Here is a 23,470-nt window from a genome sequence, read left to right on the forward strand (position 1 = left end):
GGAATGCAATTTTATTTCTTTGTCTGTATTTGGTTTCATTTTTATATAAAAAGAGTTAAACATAGGGTTATCTAATTTTGTTATCTAGGTAACAAAATTTAAACATACATTTTCAGTAAAAATTACAGAATAAAAGATTTTGTTTCCCTGAAGATGCAACACCTGGCTATTCCAGGTATGGTACAGACTGCATACTGTCAGAAAGAAATTCCTTTCTTAAACAGGGAATCCATATACTTTAATCTGTTTTTACACAAGTACTGTTTATGACTTATGGTCCAGGAGTAAAATACTTTATAGTTAATCCATCTAAATTTTTATTATTTCCGGTCATCTGTATAGACTGTTTATTTATCACGACTAAACTACCAATCTGCATACTAGATACCTCATATGATTCTTCAAGTCACGTTTCGTAGCGTATCATTTCTAATACAACAGGTACTTGCTGAGCGCAGACTTGTAAAGCGTGATATTGCGTATAGCAGTACCTTACAGGATTCCATTTAATTTGTCCACTGCTAGAATTTCATTCATACGTGGTTCAACATTCATCCATCAACACCAGAAAGAATTTATCTGCTACTTTAAACAATTTCCATAGACTGAAAATGAAGTTCAAAAAAATCTTACAAATCTCAAATGCAAAGCATTCCGAAGAATTTTCACATATGGAAGATAAAGAAGTCAAACAATAAATCAGAAAATTACAAAAGAAGAATTGGGTGCTTATAAAACCCCTTGATAATAAAAGCGCTCATTACGAGAAACAGCTTTTAACTGAAGATTAGATGAAGGAATCGTTAAATAACAGAGAAGCAATGTCTGATCTTCTAGTGGAGATGGACACAATTAAAGAAAAAAACGGACACTTTAAAAGAGCTACTGGGAAATATGTGCTCTTTACAGCGACATGGTTACAGTTGCATCAGTCATTCTTATAAGCAAAAGACATCAGCTTTTTCAAAAAATAATTCTGTCCTGTATTTGCCAAGAGAACGAAAATAGTCCTAAAGAAACTTTCAGAGTGCTTTTCAAAACCAAGTTGAAAGTTCGTCTGCAGAATTTTACTTCGATAATAATAAAACATCTCTGATTTTATTTCAAAATGAATATTTTTTAATCGATTTTAAAGAGATCTTCGCAAATTGGTTCATAAAACTTCACAATATGCCAAAATTGTTCAGATTAGGGACAAAATATAATAAAGTATTCTTAAAACAACTAAGAAAAAGCACATTTTGAGCATCCTTAACAGAAGACAATTTGGCTCCACTAACTTTCTTTACGAGTATACATTAAACTTTTATTTACATTTCTTTTTTATTCAACACTTAACTTTCAATGGTTTTAAGAGAAACAGCACTTGATAGAGAGACTGTAAATTCGGAAAAAACTGAAACAAAATTGGTTTATACCCAGGCAGTGCAATTACACTGGCCTGTTGGGAAGAGAAGACCCCGTTGGACATGGAAAATATTAGGCCACACAGAGAGGAAAATGTTTAGCCTCCTCCTCGTAATGCGAAAGGAGGCCACTTGGGAAAAAATTACACCACAGCAGTACTTTTGAAACCACTACGAAGCAACAGAACTCTAACAAATCTCAGACTTCTGATAATTATAGTGTGATTAACAGTTCAACCTCACTTCGAATATTACAATACAATATAGAGAAAGCACCAATTCAGACACTTCAATATGAAATTCAAAACCTACGAATTTAATGCACAAATGCTACCCTAAACATTAAAACATAATGTGACACGTTCATGTAAAATAAATAACTAGTAAAGCTCCAATATAAAGCAACATGTGAAAAGGGATGGACAAATTATAACATTCAAGTATTTCTAGTGGAATTAAAGTTGATATAAAACAAGAATTACCAGCCACAGATGTCTTTTTGCTCTGCATTATTCATCCGTTCTTTTTCTGTCACGATATCATGTTCTGCATTCCAAGAGTGCACAAAAATGATCACAAATTACACTAGAAGGGGCCAAAAGGGGAAAAAGGAATCATTAGATTTTAACTACTTTGATATTAAAGAATAATTATACACAAAGAGAAATATCTATTATTGTTTCTTAATATATAAAACTTCAAGAGTTGCCTTCTTTGTTTTAAACTCCAGCAATGTGCTACATTGTTACTAAAAGCATGACTGCAATTGATAGAAAAGCTGATTTTCCTAATACGACAGAAGTACAGTAAGCGAAAGGGGTTTTTAATATATGGGTACAACATGAATAATGAAAGAAAAAAAAATTAGACAGTTATTACGGATACACAGAATAAAAGGGATAATGATCTTCGAGAAGAGTAAATAATTGCAGCGCTGGTAGAAAGATGGCACCAAAAGACAAAGAGCAGGTAATTTTAAATCACAAATAAACAAAATAAACTTTACTGCCAGCTTTGAAGCAGGTGTTATATATTAGACTATCTTAATTCACACACATAATTAGTGACATAACAGATCAAAATAGAGTAATCAAACTCGCAATACATTAATATTAAAAGAGCTATACATATATAGATTTTTTTAAAAAAAAAGGGCACAAAAACACCTCTCTAAAACCAGACTTGGAAGAACATCTTGGAAACCAAAGTCGTATACCATAAAAGAAATATTTCATTCAGAATTTTAACGTAAGAACCATTTCTAATTTTAAGTTCTCTACTTAGGTACTCTCATCCATGAGAGAGGACAGCTTAGTCCGATATACCAGAAATTATCTTGAAATATTACCAGGTGACTTTAATGTAATTATAGAAATATTTCACTCAGGGAAAGGACATATTGTCTAGCTGCCCGGGTTCGAGCCCAGCTTTAATATAGCAATAGTTCAACATCCTAATTCGCCGGTTCATATCACGTGACTCCAAGCGATCTCATCTCACGTAGAGCTACTAGAGAGACAGGCTGACTCGTCAGCCATTTTGAATCTAAGCTTTAGGGTTGCAATTTAGGTGTGGAGCGGCAACTTTGGCTCTGTAGCGCTGTCCGCTAAAATTTAACATTCTAGAGAATCCGAATTTCAGCTTTTTTCTGCATCCATATAAAAATGTGGGGTTTTTCCCTTCTTTTGTCTGCAGTTCAGATTCTTTCTCGTATTTTTTTTTTTAAATTGCCAAATTTCTCGTATGATTCAAGTTATTTTAAAAGTTTCTAAAACATGTTCACAAATCATATTTCAAATTTGTATTTTTAGTTAAAAATACTTTCTTTTTGAATTCCTTTATTGAATTTTCAATTTTTGCTTTTAAATACACGCATAATGTTATTCATCTCAAAATGTATTTTTTGACAAGAGCTTTCCCTCAACCTCCATTAATTTAGGATAAGGTTTAATCTTTAATTCTTGTTTTTTATTTTTAATATGTTATTTGAATTTTGCTCACATGGAATCAAACGTCTATTACTGTAGCAAATTTGTTAAAAATGTTATTTTGTGTATGTTTCCAGAAAAAGCTGCTAAACACTTTATGATTTTAAATACTGATTCAGGATATACACCTTTAAATTATAATGCTTTTAGAATGAAGTGCAGAATGCTATAAAAATTACTTCAATGCTCAGATGACTGTGGGATTCATAGATTTAATAGAGTAAAAAATTCCATTAAATATTTTTTTTTTCTTTTCTTTATTTAGCTAAAAACAATATTAAAATAATACACAGAGAAATAAATAAAAATAAAAATAATACCTTTACATACAGAATTTACAGATACTATTTACTTATAAGTTTATTTGTTGTTGATGGTTACTTTTAATTATACTTGGAAAAATTATACTTACATACATATGCTCTTAATATTACACGTATCTGAATATTTAAATGATAATTCCATAACATAATAAGATTCAATCTATATCACAGCAAAGACAATACTTAAATCACAGTTCTTTTTATTAATTAATTTGCATAAGTAAAAACATAAAAATATTATTTAGCTTAAAATCTATAAAATAAGTCCTCTAGTAACAAACATATGACAAACACATATAGTGAAAATAAAGATAAATAAATAAAAATGTTTTGCTTTTTTGTTTAATGTAGTGCAATTCAGTCTATTATATTCAAATTTTATTAAAACATACTGCAGTAATTGAATTTTTTCCATTATACATCAAACTGCTTTATATACAATGATATTATATTAGTTTTACTAGTTTTACTTTTAAAACTAATATAATATAATTAATTCTCATTTATATAAGTTAAGTGTTGAATAAAAAAGAAATGTAAATAAAAATTTAATGTATACTCGTAAAGAAAGTTAGTGGAGCCAAATTGTCTTCTGTTAAGGATGCTCAAAATGTGCTTTTTCTTAGTTGTTTTAAGCATACTTTATTATATTTTGTCCCTAATCTGAACAATTTTGGCATATTGTGAAGTTTTATGAACCAATTTGCGAAGATCTCTTTAAAATCGATTAAAAAATATTCATTTTGAAATAAAATCAGAGATGTTTTATTATTATCGAAGTAAAATTCTGCAGACTAACTTTCAACTTGGTTTTGAAAAGCACTCTGAAAGTTTCTTTAGGACTTGTTTTCGTTCTCTTGGCAAATACATGACAGAATTATTTTTTGAAAAAGCTGATGTCTTTTGCTTATAAGAATGACTGATGCAACTGTAACCATGTCGCTGTAAAGAGCACATATTTCCCAGTAGCTCTTTTAAAGTGTCCGTTTTTTTCTTTAATTGTGTCCATCTCCACTAGAAGATCAGACATTGCTTCTCTGTTATTTAACGATTCCTTCATCTAATCTTCAGTTAAAAGCTGTTTCTCGTAATGAGCGCTTTTATTATCAAGGGGTTTTATAAGCACCCAATTCTTCTTTTGTAATTTTCTGATTCATTGTTTGACTTCTTTATCTTCCATATGTGAAAATTCTTCGGAATGCTTTGCATTTGAGATTTGTAAGATTTTTTTGAACTTCATTTTCAGTCTATGGAAATTGTTTAAAGTAGCAGATAAATTCTTTCTGGTGTTGATGGATGAATGTTGAACCACGTATGAATGAAATTCTAGCAGTGGACAAATTAAATGGAATCCTGTAAGGTACTGCTATACGCGAAATCACGCTTTACAAGTCTGCGCTCAGCAAGTACCTGTTGTATTAGAAATGATAGGCTACGAAACGTGACTTGAAGAATCATATGCAGGTATCTAGAATGCAGATTGGTAGTTTAGTCGTGATAAATAAACAGTCTATACAGATGACCGGAAATAATAAAAATTTAGATGGATTAACTATAAAGTATTTTACTCCTGGACCATTAGTCATAAACAGTACTTGTGTAAAAACAGATTAAAGTATATGGATTCCCTGTTTAAGAAAGGAATTTCTTTCTGACAGTATGCAGTCTGTACCATACCTGGAATAGGGAGGTGTTGCATCTTCAGGGAAACAAAATCTTTTATTCTGTAATTTTTACTGAAAATGTGTGTTTAAATTTTGTTACCTAGATAACAAAATTAGATAACCCTATTTTTAACTCTTTTTATATGAAAATGAAACCAAATACAGACAAAGAAATAAAATTGCATTCCTTCCCTTAGTGCAGTTATGTGCAACTTTAACTTAAAGGGAGCCAATTTTGAGTTTATAAAATTTTGGCGAGCACAAGTATCTAGTGCACTTTTAATATTTCAGTTATAAATACATTACACAAAGTATAAAAATGTGTGGTATAATAAGTTAAAGAAAAGGTATACTCTTTGCATTATTTACAAAAAATTCAGCAAGATGAAAGTTAAATACAGGGAAATCGTATTTTAATGTGAAATTTAACACTGCATTTCTTCTGCGAGTTTTTTTTTTTTTTTGCCTCTGATACATGCGATGTTATGGCTAAATCCTTGCAGTCGTTGGGATGTTGATTTGTTATCCCGTATCTAAACATTGATTTTAACAAGTTCATTGTTGAAAATCCTCTTTCACATTTTTAAGCAGATTGGAAGCAGGAATTTATCTTTTTAAAAGTTTAACTGTTCATGATGTTTCTGTTCTAGGACTATTCAATTGGCTTTTTGTGATATTCTTGATCTTAATTAGGACGAAAATCAGTTATTTCCATTTCTTGATCAATAGAATTGTTATTTAACATATTTGCAATCTTTTACCATTTTTCTTAAATACTAGTATTATGTAATGGGTTTGAAGTGAATGAAGTAGTTAGCCTAATTTTAAATACACTAAACAGATCTAATTGAGAAACTAATTTAAGCTCGATGAGATTTTCCAAATGATTCTTTCAGTTTTCTTATATTTCATCCCTTAGTTCTCCAGATTTTCAATGGGGCAAAACGTACATTACATTATGGTAAAAATGTATATTCCTCATATTTGTGTAATATTTTCACAAAATTAATTTTGATTTAAAATGAATTTATAATACCCTTTAATTCAAAGACTCTAGTTTAGTTCTCTCGCCTCCTCCCTCAAATTTAAGATTTAGTTACTATGTCTGTAAGAATGGCTAAATCATAGAACCAGGTATATTCAATAATTTCTTCATAAGTTTTGTTTCTGGATTTTTAAAATTCTTCTATGAAACTTTTGTAACAGAAGCTGGGATGGAACCCGGGCAGCCAGACAGAATGTCCCTTCCCTGAGTGAAAAGTTCTATCATTTCTTTGAAAGTGACCTGATAATATTTCAGAATAAACCCTCATAACACTAATAAATGTATATAAATTTTTTAATGTTTATTTAATGTGTGTTTGGTTCTTAAAATATTTTGAGCTATTATATTACTAATTCTGTATGTGAATTAACACAGTTTAATATAGAACACCTGCTTCAAGGCTAAAGGTAAAGTATTTGAATAATGTTCTACCTTTCGTCTGTTTTCAGACGCAGGTTCTATTCTACAATTTACGGAATTTCTGGGTATTGGACATCTCACATAGGTGACAAAATTTCATTCCTATGTGTAGGTTTCATAGTACAATAGGTTGAGCATCCCTACATTAGTATTTGACTTTGATTCCTTCGAAAGAAAAAGGAGTATCTTAGTTTTCTTGAATTTTTGGTCAAAATTTTAGTATGTAGGTAATTGCAATAGCTCTTCCACGAAATTGCATTTAAATTTTTTGTAACATTTCAAAATGCTGTATCATTCAATGGCATTTGATGTGTTTTAGCTTGCTATATTAAAGCTGGGCTCGAACCCGGGCAGCTATACAATATGTTCTTTCCCTGAGTGAAATATTTCTATAATTACATTAAAGTCACCTGGTAATATTTCAAGATAATTTCTGGTATATCGGACTAAGCTGTCCTCTCTCATGGATGAGAGTACCTGCATTGCAGTCATGCTTTTAGTAACAATGTAGCACATTGCTGGAGTTTAAAACAAAGAAGGCGACTCTTGAAGTTTTATATATTAAGAAACAATATTAGATATTTCTCTTTGTGTATAATTATTCTTTAATATCAAAGTAGTTAAAATCTAATGATTCCTTTTTTCCCCTTTTGGCCCCTTCTAGTGTAATTTGTGATCATTTTTGTGCACTCTTGGAATGCAGAACATGATATCGTGAAAGAAAAAGAACGGATGAATAATGCAGAGCAAAAAGACATCTGTGGCTGGTAATTCTTGTTTTATATCAACTTTATTTCCACTAGAAATACTTGAATGTTATAATTTGTCCATCCCTTTTCACATGTTGCTTTATATTGAAGCTTTACTAGTTATTTATTTTACATGAACGTGTCACATTATGTTTTAATGTTTAGGGTAGCATTTGTTCATTAATTTCGTAGGTTTTGAATTTCATATTGAAGTGTATGAATTGGTGCTTTCTCTATATTGTATTGTAATATTCGAAGTGAGGTTGAACTGTTAATCACACTATAATTATCAGAAGTCTGAGATTTGTTAGAGTTCTGTTGCTTCGTAGTGGTTTCAAAAGTACTGCTGTGATGTAATTTTTTCCCAAGTGGCCTCCTTTCACATTACGAGGAGGAGGCTAAACATTTTCCTCTCTGTGTGGCCTAATATTTTCCATGTCCAACGGGGTCTTGTCTTCCCAACAGGCCAGTGTAATTGCACTGCCTGGGTATAAACCAATTTTGTTTCAGTTTTTTCCGAATTTAGAGTCTCTCTATCAAGTGCTGTTTCTCTTAAAACCATTGAAAGTTAAGTGTTGAATAAAAAAGAAATGTAAATAAAAATTTAATGTATACTCGTAAAGAAAGTTAGTGGAGCCAAATTGTCTTCTGTTAAGGATGCTCAAAATGTGCTTTTTCTTAGTTGTTTTAAGCATACTTTATTATATTTTGTCCCTAATCTGAACAATTTTGGCATATTGTGAAGTTTTATGAACCAATTTGCGAAGATCTCTTTAAAATCGATTAAAAAATATTCATTTTGAAATAAAATCAGAGATGTTTTATTATTATCGAAGTAAAATTCTGCAGACTAACTTTCAACTTGGTTTTGAAAAGCACTCTGAAAGTTTCTTTAGGACTTGTTTTCGTTCTCTTGGCAAATACATGACAGAATTATTTTTTGAAAAAGCTGATGTCTTTTGCTTATAAGAATGACTGATGCAACTGTAACCATGTCGCTGTAAAGAGCACATATTTCCCAGTAGCTCTTTTAAAGTGTCCGTTTTTTTCTTTAATTGTGTCCATCTCCACTAGAAGATCAGACATTGCTTCTCTGTTGTTTAACGATTCCTTCATCTAATCTTCAGTTAAAAGCTGTTTCTCGTAATGAGCGCTTTTATTATCAAGGGGTTTTATAAGCACCCAATTCTTCTTTTGTAATTTTCTGATTCATTGTTTGACTTCTTTATCTTCCATATGTGAAAATTCTTCGGAATGCTTTGCATTTGAGATTTGTAAGATTTTTTTTAACTTCATTTTCAGTCTATGGAAATTGTTTAAAGTAGCAGATAAATTCTTTCTGGTGTTGATGGATGAATGTTGAACCACGTATGAATGAAATTCTAGCAGTGGACAAATTAAATGGAATCCTGTAAGGTACTGCTATACGCGAAATCACGCTTTACAAGTCTGCGCTCAGCAAGTACCTGTTGTATTAGAAATGATAGGCTACGAAACGTGACTTGAAGAATCATATGAGGTATCTAGAATGCAGATTGGTAGTTTAGTCGTGATAAATAAACAGTCTATACAGATGACCGGAAATAATAAAAATTTAGATGGATTAACTATAAAGTATTTTACTCCTGGACCATTAGTCATAAACAGTACTTGTGTAAAAACAGATTAAAGTATATGGATTCCCTGTTTAAGAAAGGAATTTCTTTCTGACAGTATGCAGTCTGTACCATACCTGGAATAGGGAGGTGTTGCATCTTCAGGGAAACAAAATCTTTTATTCTGTAATTTTTACTGAAAATGTGTGTTTAAATTTTGTTACCTAGATAACAAAATTAGATAACCCTATTTTTAACTCTTTTTATATGAAAATGAAACCAAATACAGACAAAGAAATAAAATTGCATTCCTTCCCTTAGTGCAGTTATGTGCAACTTTAACTTAAAGGGAGCCAATTTTGAGTTTATAAAATTTTGGTGAGCACAAGTATCTAGTGCACTTTTAATATTTCAGTTATAAATACATTACACAAAGTATAAAAATGTGTGGTATAATAAGTTAAAGAAAAGGTATACTCTGCATTATTTACAAAAAATTCAGCAAGATGAAAGTTAAATACAGGGAAATCGTATTTTAATGTGAAATTTAACACTGCATTTCTTCTGCGAGTTTTTTTTTTTTTTTGCCTCTGATACATGCGATGTTATGGCTAAATCCTTGCAGTCGTTGGGATGTTGATTTGTTATCCCGTATCTAAACATTGATTTTAACAAGTTCATTGTTGAAAATCCTCTTTCACATTTTTAAGCAGATTGGAAGCAGGAATTTATCTTTTTAAAAGTTTAACTGTTCATGATGTTTCTGTTCTAGGACTATTCAATTGGCTTTTTGTGATATTCTTGATCTTAATTAGGACGAAAATCAGTTATTTCCATTTCTTGATCAATAGAATTGTTATTTAACATATTTGCAATCTTTTACCATTTTTCTTAAATACTAGTATTATGTAATGGGTTTGAAGTGAATGAAGTAGTTAGCCTAATTTTAAATACACTAAACACATCTAATTGAGAAACTAATTTAAGCTCGATGAGATTTTCCAAATGATTCTTTCAGTTTTCTTATATTTCATCCCTTAGTTCTCCAGATTTTCAATGGGGCAAAACGTACATTACATTATGGTAAAAATGTATATTCCTCATATTTGTGTAATATTTTCACAAAATTAATTTTGATTTAAAATGAATTTATAATATTCTTTAATTCAAAGACTCTAGTTTAGTTCTCTCGCCCCCTCCCTCAAATTTAAGATTTAGTTACTATGTCTGTAAGAATGGCTAAATCATAGAACCAGGTATGTTCAATAATTTCTTCATAAGTTTTGTTTCTGGATTTTTAAAATTCTTCTATGAAACTTTTGTAACAGAAGCTGGGATGGAACCCGGGCAGCCAGACAGAATGTCCCTTCCGTGAGTGAAAAGTTCTATCATTTCTTTGAAAGTGACCTGATAATATTTCAGAATAAACCCTCATAACACTAATAAATGTATATAAATTTTTTAATGTTTATTTAATGTGTGTTTGGTTCTTAAAATATTTTGAGCTATTATATTACTAATTCTGTATGTGAATTAACACAGTTTAATATAGAACACCTGCTTCAAGGCTAAAGGTAAAGTATTTGAATAATGTTCTACCTTTCGTCTGTTTTCAGACGCAGGTTCTATTCTACAATTTACGGAATTTCTGGGTATTGGACATCTCACATAGGTGACAAAATTTCATTCCTATGTGTAGGTTTCATAGTACAATAGGTTGAGCATCCCTACATTAGTATTTGACTTTGATTCCTTCGAAAGAAAAAGGAGTATCTTAGTTTTCTTGAATTTTTGGTCAAAATTTTAGTATGTAGGTAATTGCAATAGCTCTTCCACGAAATTGCATTTAAATTTTTTGTAACATTTCAAAATGCTGTATCATTCAATGGCATTTGATGTGTTTTAGCTTGCTATATTAAAGCTGGGCTCGAACCCGTGCAGCTATACAATATGTTCTTTCCCTGAGTGAAATATTTCTATAATTACATTAAAGTCACCTGGTAATATTTCAAGATAATTTCTGGTATATCGGACTAAGCTGTCCTCTCTCATGGATGAGAGTACCTGCATTGCAGTCATGCTTTTAGTAACAATGTAGCACATTGCTGGAGTTTAAAACAAAGAAGGCAACTCTTGAAGTTTTATATATTAAGAAACAATAATAGATATTTCTCTTTGTGTATAATTATTCTTTAATATCAAAGTAGTTAAAATCTAATGATTCCTTTTTCCCCTTTTGGCCCCTTCTAGTGTAATTTGTGATCATTTTTGTGCACTCTTGGAATGCAGAACATGATATCGTGAAAGAAAAAGAACGGATGAATAATGCAGAGCAAAAAGACATCTGTGGCTGGTAATTCTTGTTTTATATCAACTTTATTTCCACTAGAAATACTTGAATGTTATAATTTGTCCATCCCTTTTCACATGTTGCTTTATATTGAAGCTTTACTAGTTATTTATTTTACATGAACGTGTCACATTATGTTTTAATGTTTAGGGTAGCATTTGTTCATTAATTTCGTAGGTTTTGAATTTCATATTGAAGTGTATGAATTGGTGCTTTCTCTATATTGTATTGTAATATTCGAAGTGAGGTTGAACTGTTAATCACACTATAATTATCAGAAGTCTTAGATTTGTTAGAGTTCTGTTGCTTCGTAGTGGTTTCAAAAGTACTGCTGTGATGTAATTTTTTCCCAAGTGGCCTCCTTTCACATTACGAGGAGGAGGCTAAACATTTTCCTCTCTGTGTGGCCTAATATTTTCCATGTCCAACGGGGTCTTGTCTTCCCAACAGGCCAGTGTAATTGCACTGCCTGGGTATAAACCAATTTTGTTTCAGTTTTTTCCGAATTTAGAGTCTCTCTATCAAGTGCTGTTTCTCTTAAAACCATTGAAAGTTAAGTGTTGAATAAAAAAGAAATGTAAATAAAAATTTAATGTATACTCGTAAAGAAAGTTAGTGGAGCCAAATTGTCTTCTGTTAAGGATGCTCAAAATGTGCTTTTTCTTAGTTGTTTTAAGCATACTTTATTATATTTTGTCCCTAATCTGAACAATTTTGGCATATTGTGAAGTTTTATGAACCAATTTGCGAAGATCTCTTTAAAATCGATTAAAAAATATTCATTTTGAAATAAAATCAGAGATGTTTTATTATTATCGAAGTAAAATTCTGCAGACTAACTTTCAACTTGGTTTTGAAAAGCACTCTGAAAGTTTCTTTAGGACTTGTTTTCGTTCTCTTGGCAAATACATGACAGAATTATTTTTTGAAAAAGCTGATGTCTTTTGCTTATAAGAATGACTGATGCAACTGTAACCATGTCGCTGTAAAGAGCACATATTTCCCAGTAGCTCTTTTAAAGTGTCCGTTTTTTTCTTTAATTGTGTCCATCTCCACTAGAAGATCAGACATTGCTTCTCTGTTATTTAACGATTCCTTCATCTAATCTTCAGTTAAAAGCTGTTTCTCGTAATGAGCGCTTTTATTATCAAGGGGTTTTATAAGCACCCAATTCTTCTTTTGTAATTTTCTGATTCATTGTTTGACTTCTTTATCTTCCATATGTGAAAATTCTTCGGAATGCTTTGCATTTGAGATTTGTAAGATTTTTTTGAACTTCATTTTCAGTCTATGGAAATTGTTTAAAGTAGCAGATAAATTCTTTCTGGTGTTAATGGATGAATGTTGAACCACGTATGAATGAAATTCTAGCAGTGGACAAATTAAATGGAATCCTGTAAGGTACTGCTATACGCGAAATCACGCTTTACAAGTCTGCGCTCAGCAAGTACCTGTTGTATTAGAAATGATAGGCTACGAAACGTGACTTGAAGAATCATATGAGGTATCTAGAATGCAGATTGGTAGTTTAGTCGTGATAAATAAACAGTCTATACAGATGACCGGAAATAATAAAAATTTAGATGGATTAACTATAAAGTATTTTACTCCTGGACCATTAGTCATAAACAGTACTTGTGTAAAAACAGATTAAAGTATATGGATTCCCTGTTTAAGAAAGGAATTTCTTTCTGACAGTATGCAGTCTGTACCATACCTGGAATAGGGAGGTGTTGCATCTTCAGGGAAACAAAATCTTTTATTCTGTAATTTTTACTGAAAATGTGTGTTTAAATTTTGTTACCTAGATAACAAAATTAGATAACCCTATTTTTAACTCTTTTTATATGAAAATGAAACCAAATACAGACAAAGAAATAAAATTGCATTCCTTCCCTTAGTGCAGTTATGTGCAACTTTAACTTAAAGGGAGCCAATTTTGAGTTTATAAAATTTTGGCGAGCACAAGTATCTAGTGCACTTTTAATATTTCAGTTATAAATACATTACACAAAGTATAAAAATGTGTGGTATAATAAGTTAAAGAAAAGGTATACTCTTTGCATTATTTACAAAAAATTCAGCAAGATGAAAGTTAAATACAGGGAAATCGTATTTTAATGTGAAATTTAACACTGCATTTCTTCTGCGAGTTTTTTTTTTGCCTCTGATACATGCGATGTTATGGCTAAATCCTTGCAGTCGTTGGGATGTTGATTTGTTATCCCGTATCTAAACATTGATTTTAACAAGTTCATTGTTGAAAATCCTCTTTCACATTTTTAAGCAGATTGGAAGCAGGAATTTATCTTTTTAAAAGTTTAACTGTTCATGATGTTTCTGTTCTAGGACTATTCAATTGGCTTTTTGTGATATTCTTGATCTTAATTAGGACGAAAATCAGTTATTTCCATTTCTTGATCAATAGAATTGTTATTTAACATATTTGCAATCTTTTACCATTTTTCTTAAATACTAGTATTATGTAATGGGTTTGAAGTGAATGAAGTAGTTAGCCTAATTTTAAATACACTAAACACATCTAATTGAGAAACTAATTTAAGCTCGATGAGATTTTCCAAATGATTCTTTCAGTTTTCTTATATTTCATCCCTTAGTTCTCCAGATTTTCAATGGGGCAAAACGTACATTACATTATGGTAAAAATGTATATTCCTCATATTTGTGTAATATTTTCACAAAATTAATTTTGATTTAAAATGAATTTATAATATTCTTTAATTCAAAGACTCTAGTTTAGTTCTCTCGCCCCCTCCCTCAAATTTAAGATTTAGTTACTATGTCTGTAAGAATGGCTAAATCATAGAACCAGGTATGTTCAATAATTTCTTCATAAGTTTTGTTTCTGGATTTTTAAAATTCTTCTATGAAACTTTTGTAACAGAAGCTGGGATGGAACCCGGGCAGCCAGACAGAATGTCCCTTCCGTGAGTGAAAAGTTCTATCATTTCTTTGAAAGTGACCTGATAATATTTCAGAATAAACCCTCATAACACTAATAAATGTATATAAATTTTTTAATGTTTATTTAATGTGTGTTTGGTTCTTAAAATATTTTGAGCTATTATATTACTAATTCTGTATGTGAATTAACACAGTTTAATATAGAACACCTGCTTCAAGGCTAAAGGTAAAGTATTTGAATAATGTTCTACCTTTCGTCTGTTTTCAGACGCAGGTTCTATTCTACAATTTACGGAATTTCTGGGTATTGGACATCTCACATAGGTGACAAAATTTCATTCCTATGTGTAGGTTTCATAGTACAATAGGTTGAGCATCCCTACATTAGTATTTGACTTTGATTCCTTCGAAAGAAAAAGGAGTATCTTAGTTTTCTTGAATTTTTGGTCAAAATTTTAGTATGTAGGTAATTGCAATAGCTCTTCCACGAAATTGCATTTAAATTTTTTGTAACATTTCAAAATGCTGTATCATTCAATGGCATTTGATGTGTTTTAGCTTGCTATATTAAAGCTGGGCTCGAACCCGTGCAGCTATACAATATGTTCTTTCCCTGAGTGAAATATTTCTATAATTACATTAAAGTCACCTGGTAATATTTCAAGATAATTTCTGGTATATCGGACTAAGCTGTCCTCTCTCATGGATGAGAGTACCTGCATTGCAGTCATGCTTTTAGTAACAATGTAGCACATTGCTGGAGTTTAAAACAAAGAAGGCGACTCTTGAAGTTTTATATATTAAGAAACAATATTAGATATTTCTCTTTGTGTATAATTATTCTTTAATATCAAAGTAGGTAAATCTAATGATTCCTTTTTTCCCCTTTTGGCCCCTTCTAGTGTAATTTGTGATCATTTTTGTGCACTCTTGGAATGCAGAACATGATATCGTGAAAGAAAAAGAACGGATGAATAATGCAGAGCAAAAAGACATCTGTGGCTGGTAATTCTTGTTTTATATCAACTTTATTTCCACTAGAAATACTTGAATGTTATAATTTGTCCATCCCTTTTCACATGTTGCTTTATATTGAAGCTTTACTAGTTATTTATTTTACATGAACGTGTCACATTATGTTTTAATGTTTAGGGTAGCATTTGTTCATTAATTTCGTAGGTTTTGAATTTCATATTGAAGTGTATGAATTGGTGCTTTCTCTATATTGTATTGTAATATTCGAAGTGAGGTTGAACTGTTAATCACACTATAATTATCAGAAGTCTTAGATTTGTTAGAGTTCTGTTGCTTCGTAGTGGTTTCAAAAGTACTGCTGTGATGTAATTTTTTCCCAAGTGGCCTCCTTTCACATTACGAGGAGGAGGCTAAACATTTTCCTCTCTGTGTGGCCTAATATTTTCCATGTCCAACGGGGTCTTGTCTTCCCAACAGGCCAGTGTAATTGCACTGCCTGGGTATAAACCAATTTTGTTTCAGTTTTTTCCGAATTTAGAGTCTCTCTATCAAGTGCTGTTTCTCTTAAAAGCATTGAAAGTTAAGTGTTGAATAAAAAAGAAATGTAAATAAAAATTTAATGTATACTCGTAAAGAAAGTTAGTGGAGCCAAATTGTCTTCTGTTAAGGATGCTCAAAATGTGCTTTTTCTTAGTTGTTTTAAGCATACTTTATTATATTTTGTCCCTAATCTGAACAATTTTGGCATATTGTGAAGTTTTATGAACCAATTTGCGAAGATCTCTTTAAAATCGATTAAAAAATATTCATTTTGAAATAAAATCAGAGATGTTTTATTATTATCGAAGTAAAATTCTGCAGACTAACTTTCAACTTGGTTTTGAAAAGCACTCTGAAAGTTTCTTTAGGACTTGTTTTCGTTCTCTTGGCAAATACATGACAGAATTATTTTTTGAAAAAGCTGATGTCTTTTGCTTATAAGAATGACTGATGCAACTGTAACCATGTCGCTGTAAAGAGCACATATTTCCCAGTAGCTCTTTTAAAGTGTCCGTTTTTTTCTTTAATTGTGTCCATCTCCACTAGAAGATCAGACATTGCTTCTCTGTTATTTAACGATTCCTTCATCTAATCTTCAGTTAAAAGCTGTTTCTCGTAATGAGCGCTTTTATTATCAAGGGGTTTTATAAGCACCCAATTCTTCTTTTGTAATTTTCTGATTCATTGTTTGACTTCTTTATCTTCCATATGTGAAAATTCTTCGGAATGCTTTGCATTTGAGATTTGTAAGATTTTTTTGAACTTCATTTTCAGTCTATGGAAATTGTTTAAAGTAGCAGATAAATTCTTTCTGGTGTTAATGGATGAATGTTGAACCACGTATGAATGAAATTCTAGCAGTGGACAAATTAAATGGAATCCTGTAAGGTACTGCTATACGCGAAATCACGCTTTACAAGTCTGCGCTCAGCAAGTACCTGTTGTATTAGAAATGATAGGCTACGAAACGTGACTTGAAGAATCATATGAGGTATCTAGAATGCAGATTGGTAGTTTAGTCGTGATAAATAAACAGTCTATACAGATGACCGGAAATAATAAAAATTTAGATGGATTAACTATAAAGTATTTTACTCCTGGACCATTAGTCATAAACAGTACTTGTGTAAAAACAGATTAAAGTATATGGATTCCCTGTTTAAGAAAGGAATTTCTTTCTGACAGTATGCAGTCTGTACCATACCTGGAATAGGGAGGTGTTGCATCTTCAGGGAAACAAAATCTTTTATTCTGTAATTTTTACTGAAAATGTGTGTTTAAATTTTGTTACCTAGATAACAAAATTAGATAACCCTATTTTTAACTCTTTTTATATGAAAATGAAACCAAATACAGACAAAGAAATAAAATTGCATTCCTTCCCTTAGTGCAGTTATGTGCAACTTTAACTTAAAGGGAGCCAATTTTGAGTTTATAAAATTTTGGCGAGCACAAGTATCTAGTGCACTTTTAATATTTCAGTTATAAATACATTACACAAAGTATAAAAATGTGTGGTATAATAAGTTAAAGAAAAGGTATACTCTTTGCATTATTTACAAAAAATTCAGCAAGATGAAAGTTAAATACAGGGAAATCGTATTTTAATGTGAAATTTAACACTGCATTTCTTCTGCGAGTTTTTTTTTTGCCTCTGATACATGCGATGTTATGGCTAAATCCTTGCAGTCGTTGGGATGTTGATTTGTTATCCCGTATCTAAACATTGATTTTAACAAGTTCATTGTTGAAAATCCTCTTTCACATTTTTAAGCAGATTGGAAGCAGGAATTTATCTTTTTAAAAGTTTAACTGTTCATGATGTTTCTGTTCTAGGACTATTCAATTGGCTTTTTGTGATATTCTTGATCTTAATTAGGACGAAAATCAGTTATTTCCATTTCTTGATCAATAGAATTGTTATTTAACATATTTGCAATCTTTTACCATTTTTCTTAAATACTAGTATTATGTAATGGGTTTGAAGTGAATGAAGTAGTTAGCCTAATTTTAAATACACTAAACACATCTAATTGAGAAACTAATTTAAGCTCGATGAGATTTTCCAAATGATTCTTTCAGTTTTCTTATATTTCATCCCTTAGTTCTCCAGATTTTCAATGGGGCAAAACGTACATTACATTATGGTAAAAATGTATATTCCTCATATTTGTGTAATATTTTCAGAAAATTAATTTTGATTTAAAATGAACTTATAATACCCTTTAATTCAAAGACTCTAGTTTAGTTCTCTCGCCCCCTCCCTCAAATTTAAGATTTAGTTACTATGTCTGTAAGAATGGCTAAATCTTAGAACCAGGTATGTTCAATAATTTCTTCATAAGTTTTGTTTCTGGATTTTTAAAATACTTCTATGAAACTTTTGTAACAGAAGCTGGGATGGAACCCGGGCAGCCAGACAGAATGTCCCTTCCGTGAGTGAAAAGTTCTATCATTTCTTTGAAAGTGACCTGATAATATTTCAGAATAAACCCTCATAACACTAATAAATGTATATAAATTTTTTAATGTTTATTTAATGTGTGTTTGGTTCTTAAAATATTTTGAGCTATTATATTACTAATTCTGTATGTGAATTAACACAGTTTAATATAGAACACCTGCTTCAAGGCTAAAGGTAAAGTATTTGAATAATGTTCTACCTTTCGTCTGTTTTCAGACGCAGGTTCTATTCTACAATTTACGGAATTTCTGGGTATTGGACATCTCACATAGGTGACAAAATTTCATTCCTATGTGTAGGTTTCATAGTACAATAGGTTGAGCATCCCTACATTAGTATTTGACTTTGATTCCTTCGAAAGAAAAAGGAGTATCTTAGTTTTCTTGAATTTTTGGTCAAAATTTTAGTATGTAGGTAATTGCAATAGCTCTTCCACGAAATTGCATTTAAATTTTTTGTAACATTTCAAAATGCTGTATCATTCAATGGCATTTGATGTGTTTTAGCTTGCTATATTAAAGCTGGGCTCGAACCCGGGCAGCTATACAATATGTTCTTTCCCTGAGTGAAATATTTCTATAATTACATTAAAGTCACCTGGTAATATTTCAAGATAATTTCTGGTATATCGGACTAAGCTGTCCTCTCTCATGGATGAGAGTACCTGCATTGCAGTCATGCTTTTAGTAACAATGTAGCACATTGCTGGAGTTTAAAACAAAGAAGGCGACTCTTGAAGTTTTATATATTAAGAAACAATATTAGATATTTCTCTTTGTGTATAATTATTCTTTAATATCAAAGTAGTTAAAATCTAATGATTCCTTTTTTCCCCTTTTGGCCCCTTCTAGTGTAATTTGTGATCATTTTTGTGCACTCTTGGAATGCAGAACATGATATCGTGAAAGAAAAAGAACGGATGAATAATGCAGAGCAAAAAGACATCTGTGGCTGGTAATTCTTGTTTTATATCAACTTTATTTCCACTAGAAATACTTGAATGTTATAATTTGTCCATCCCTTTTCACATGTTGCTTTATATTGAAGCTTTACTAGTTATTTATTTTACATGAACGTGTCACATTATGTTTTAATGTTTAGGGTAGCATTTGTTCATTAATTTCGTAGGTTTTGAATTTCATATTGAAGTGTATGAATTGGTGCTTTCTCTATATTGTATTGTAATATTCGAAGTGAGGTTGAACTGTTAATCACACTGTAATTATCAGAAGTCTTAGATTTGTTAGAGTTCTGTTGCTTCGTAGTGGTTTCAAAAGTACTGCTGTGATGTAATTTTTTCCCAAGTGGCCTCCTTTCACATTACGAGGAGGAGGCTAAACATTTTCCTCTCTGTGTGGCCTAATATTTTCCATGTCCAACGGGGTCTTGTCTTCCCAACAGGCCAGTGTAATTGCACTGCCTGGGTATAAACCAATTTTGTTTCAGTTTTTTCCGAATTTAGAGTCTCTCTATCAAGTGCTGTTTCTCTTAAAACCATTGAAAGTTAAGTGTTGAATAAAAAAGAAATGTAAATAAAAATTTAATGTATACTCGTAAAGAAAGTTAGTGGAGCCAAATTGTCTTCTGTTAAGGATGCTCAAAATGTGCTTTTTCTTAGTTGTTTTAAGCATACTTTATTATATTTTGTCCCTAATCTGAACAATTTTGGCATATTGTGAAGTTTTATGAACCAATTTGCGAAGATCTCTTTAAAATCGATTAAAAAACATTCATTTTGAAATAAAATCAGAGATGTTTTATTATTATCGAAGTAAAATTCTGCAGACTAACTTTCAACTTGGTTTTGAAAAGCACTCTGAAAGTTTCTTTAGGACTTGTTTTCGTTCTCGTGGCAAATACATGACAGAATTATTTTTTGAAAAAGCTGATGTCTTTTGCTTATAAGAATGACTGATGCAACTGTAACCATGTCGCTGTAAAGAGCACATATTTCCCAGTAGCTCTTTTAAAGTGTCCGTTTTTTTCTTTAATTGTGTCCATCTCCACTAGAAGATCAGACATTGCTTCTCTGTTATTTAACGATTCCTTCATCTAATCTTCAGTTAAAAGCTGTTTCTCGTAATGAGCGCTTTTATTATCAAGGGGTTTTATAAGCACCCAATTCTTCTTTTGTAATTTTCTGATTCATTGTTTGACTTCTTTATCTTCCATATGTGAAAATTCTTCGGAATGCTTTGCATTTGAGATTTGTAAGATTTTTTTGAACTTCATTTTCAGTCTATGGAAATTGTTTAAAGTAGCAGATAAATTCTTTCTGGTGTTGATGGATGAATGTTGAACCACGTATGAATGAAATTCTAGCAGTGGACAAATTAAATGGAATCCTGTAAGGTACTGCTATACGCGAAATCACGCTTTACAAGTCTGCGCTCAGCAAGTACCTGTTGTATTAGAAATGATAGGCTACGAAACGTGACTTGAAGAATCATATGAGGTATCTAGAATGCAGATTGGTAGTTTAGTCGTGATAAATAAACAGTCTATACAGATGACCGGAAATAATAAAAATTTAGATGGATTAACTATAAAGTATTTTACTCCTGGACCATTAGTCATAAACAGTACTTGTGTAAAAACAGATTAAAGTATATGGATTCCCTGTTTAAGAAAGGAATTTCTTTCTGACAGTATGCAGTCTGTACCATACCTGGAATAGGGAGGTGTTGCATCTTCAGGGAAACAAAATCTTTTATTCTGTAATTTTTACTGAAAATGTGTGTTTAAATTTTGTTACCTAGATAACAAAATTAGATAACCCTATTTTTAACTCTTTTTATATGAAAATGAAACCAAATACAGACAAAGAAATAAAATTGCATTCCTTCCCTTAGTGCAGTTATGTGCAACTTTAACTTAAAGGGAGCCAATTTTGAGTTTATAAAATTTTGGCGAGCACAAGTATCTAGTGCACTTTTAATATTTCAGTTATAAATACATTACACAAAGTATAAAAATGTGTGGTATAATAAGTTAAAGAAAAGGTATACTCTTTGCATTATTTACAAAAAATTCAGCAAGATGAAAGTTAAATACAGGGAAATCGTATTTTAATGTGAAATTTAACACTGCATTTCTTCTGCGAGTTTTTTTTTTTTTTGCCTCTGATACATGTGATGTTATGGCTAAATCCTTGCAGTCGTTGGGATGTTGATTTGTTATCCCGTATCTAAACATTGATTTTAACAAGTTCATTGTTGAAAATCCTCTTTCACATTTTTAAGCAGATTGGAAGCAGGAATTTATCTTTTTAAAAGTTTAACTGTTCATGATGTTTCTGTTCTAGGACTATTCAATTGGCTTTTTGTGATATTCTTGATCTTAATTAGGACGAAAATCAGTTATTTCCATTTCTTGATCAATAGAATTGTTATTTAACATATTTGCAATCTTTTACCATTTTTCTTAAATACTATTATTATGTAATGGGTTTGAAGTGAATGAAGCAGTTAGCCTAATTTTAAATACACTAAAAACATCTAATTTAGAAACTAATTTAAGCTCGATGAGATTTTCAAAATGATTCTTTCAGTTTTCTTATATTTCACCCCTTAGTTCTCCAGATTTTCAAAGGGGCAAAACGTACATTACATTATGGTAAAAATGTATATTCCTCATATTTGTGTAATATTTTCAGAAAATTAATTTTGATTTAAAATGAACTTATAATACCCTTTAATTCAAAGACTCTAGTTTAGTTCTCTCGCCCCCTCCCTCAAATTTAAGATTTAGTTACTATGTCTGTAAGAATGGCTAAATCATAGAACCAGGTATATTCAATAATTTCTTCATAAGTTTTGTTTCTGGATTTTTAAAATTCTTCTATGAAACTTTTGTAACAGAAGCTGGGATGGAACCCGGGCAGCCAGACAGAATGTCCCTTCCCTGAGTGAAAAGTTCTATCATTTCTTTGAAAGTGACCTGATAATATTTCAGAATAAACCCTCATAACACTAATAAATGTATATAGATTTTTTAATGTTTATTTAATGTGTGTTTGGTTCTTAAAATATTTTGAGCTATTATATTACTAATTCTGTATGTGAATTAACACAGTTTAATATAGAACACCTGCTTCAAGGCTAAAGGTAAAGTATTTGAATAATGTTCTACCTTTCGTCTGTTTTCAGACGCAGGTTCTATTCTACAATTTACGGAATTTCTGGGTATTGGACATCTCACATAGGTGACAAAATTTCATTCCTATGTGTAGGTTTCATAGTACAATAGGTTGAGCATCCCTACATTAGTATTTGACTTTGATTCCTTCGAAAGAAAAAGGAGTATCTTAGTTTTCTTGAATTTTTGGTCAAAATTTTAGTATGTAGGTAATTGCAATAGCTCTTCCACGAAATTGCATTTAAATTTTTTGTAACATTTCAAAATGCTGTATCATTCAATGGCATTTGATGTGTTTTAGCTTGCTATATTAAAGCTGGGCTCGAACCCGGGCAGCTATACAATATGTTCTTTCCCTGAGTGAAATATTTCTATAATTACATTAAAGTCACCTGGTAATATTTCAAGATAATTTCTGGTATATCGGACTAAGCTGTCCTCTCTCATGGATGAGAGTACCTGCATTGCAGTCATGCTTTTAGTAACAATGTAGCACATTGCTGGAGTTTAAAACAAAGAAGGCGACTCTTGAAGTTTTATATATTAAGAAACAATATTAGATATTTCTCTTTGTGTATAATTATTCTTTAATATCAAAGTAGTTAAAATCTAATGATTCCTTTTTTCCCCTTTTGGCCCCTTCTAGTGTAATTTGTGATCATTTTTGTGCACTCTTGGAATGCAGAACATGATATCGTGAAAGAAAAAGAACGGATGAATAATGCAGAGCAAAAAGACATCTGTGGCTGGTAATTCTTGTTTTATATCTACTTTATTTCCACTAGAAATACTTGAATGTTATAATTTGTCCATCTCTTTTCACATGTTGCTTTATATTGAAGCTTTACTAGTTATTTATTTTACATGAACGTGTCACATTATGTTTTAA

This window comes from Stegodyphus dumicola, chromosome X2, assembly GCF_044657685.1.
Source record: "Stegodyphus dumicola isolate Sdum_Otavi_A_Nest chromosome X2, ASM4465768v1".
Taxonomy (NCBI): Eukaryota; Metazoa; Arthropoda; class Arachnida; order Araneae; family Eresidae; genus Stegodyphus; species Stegodyphus dumicola.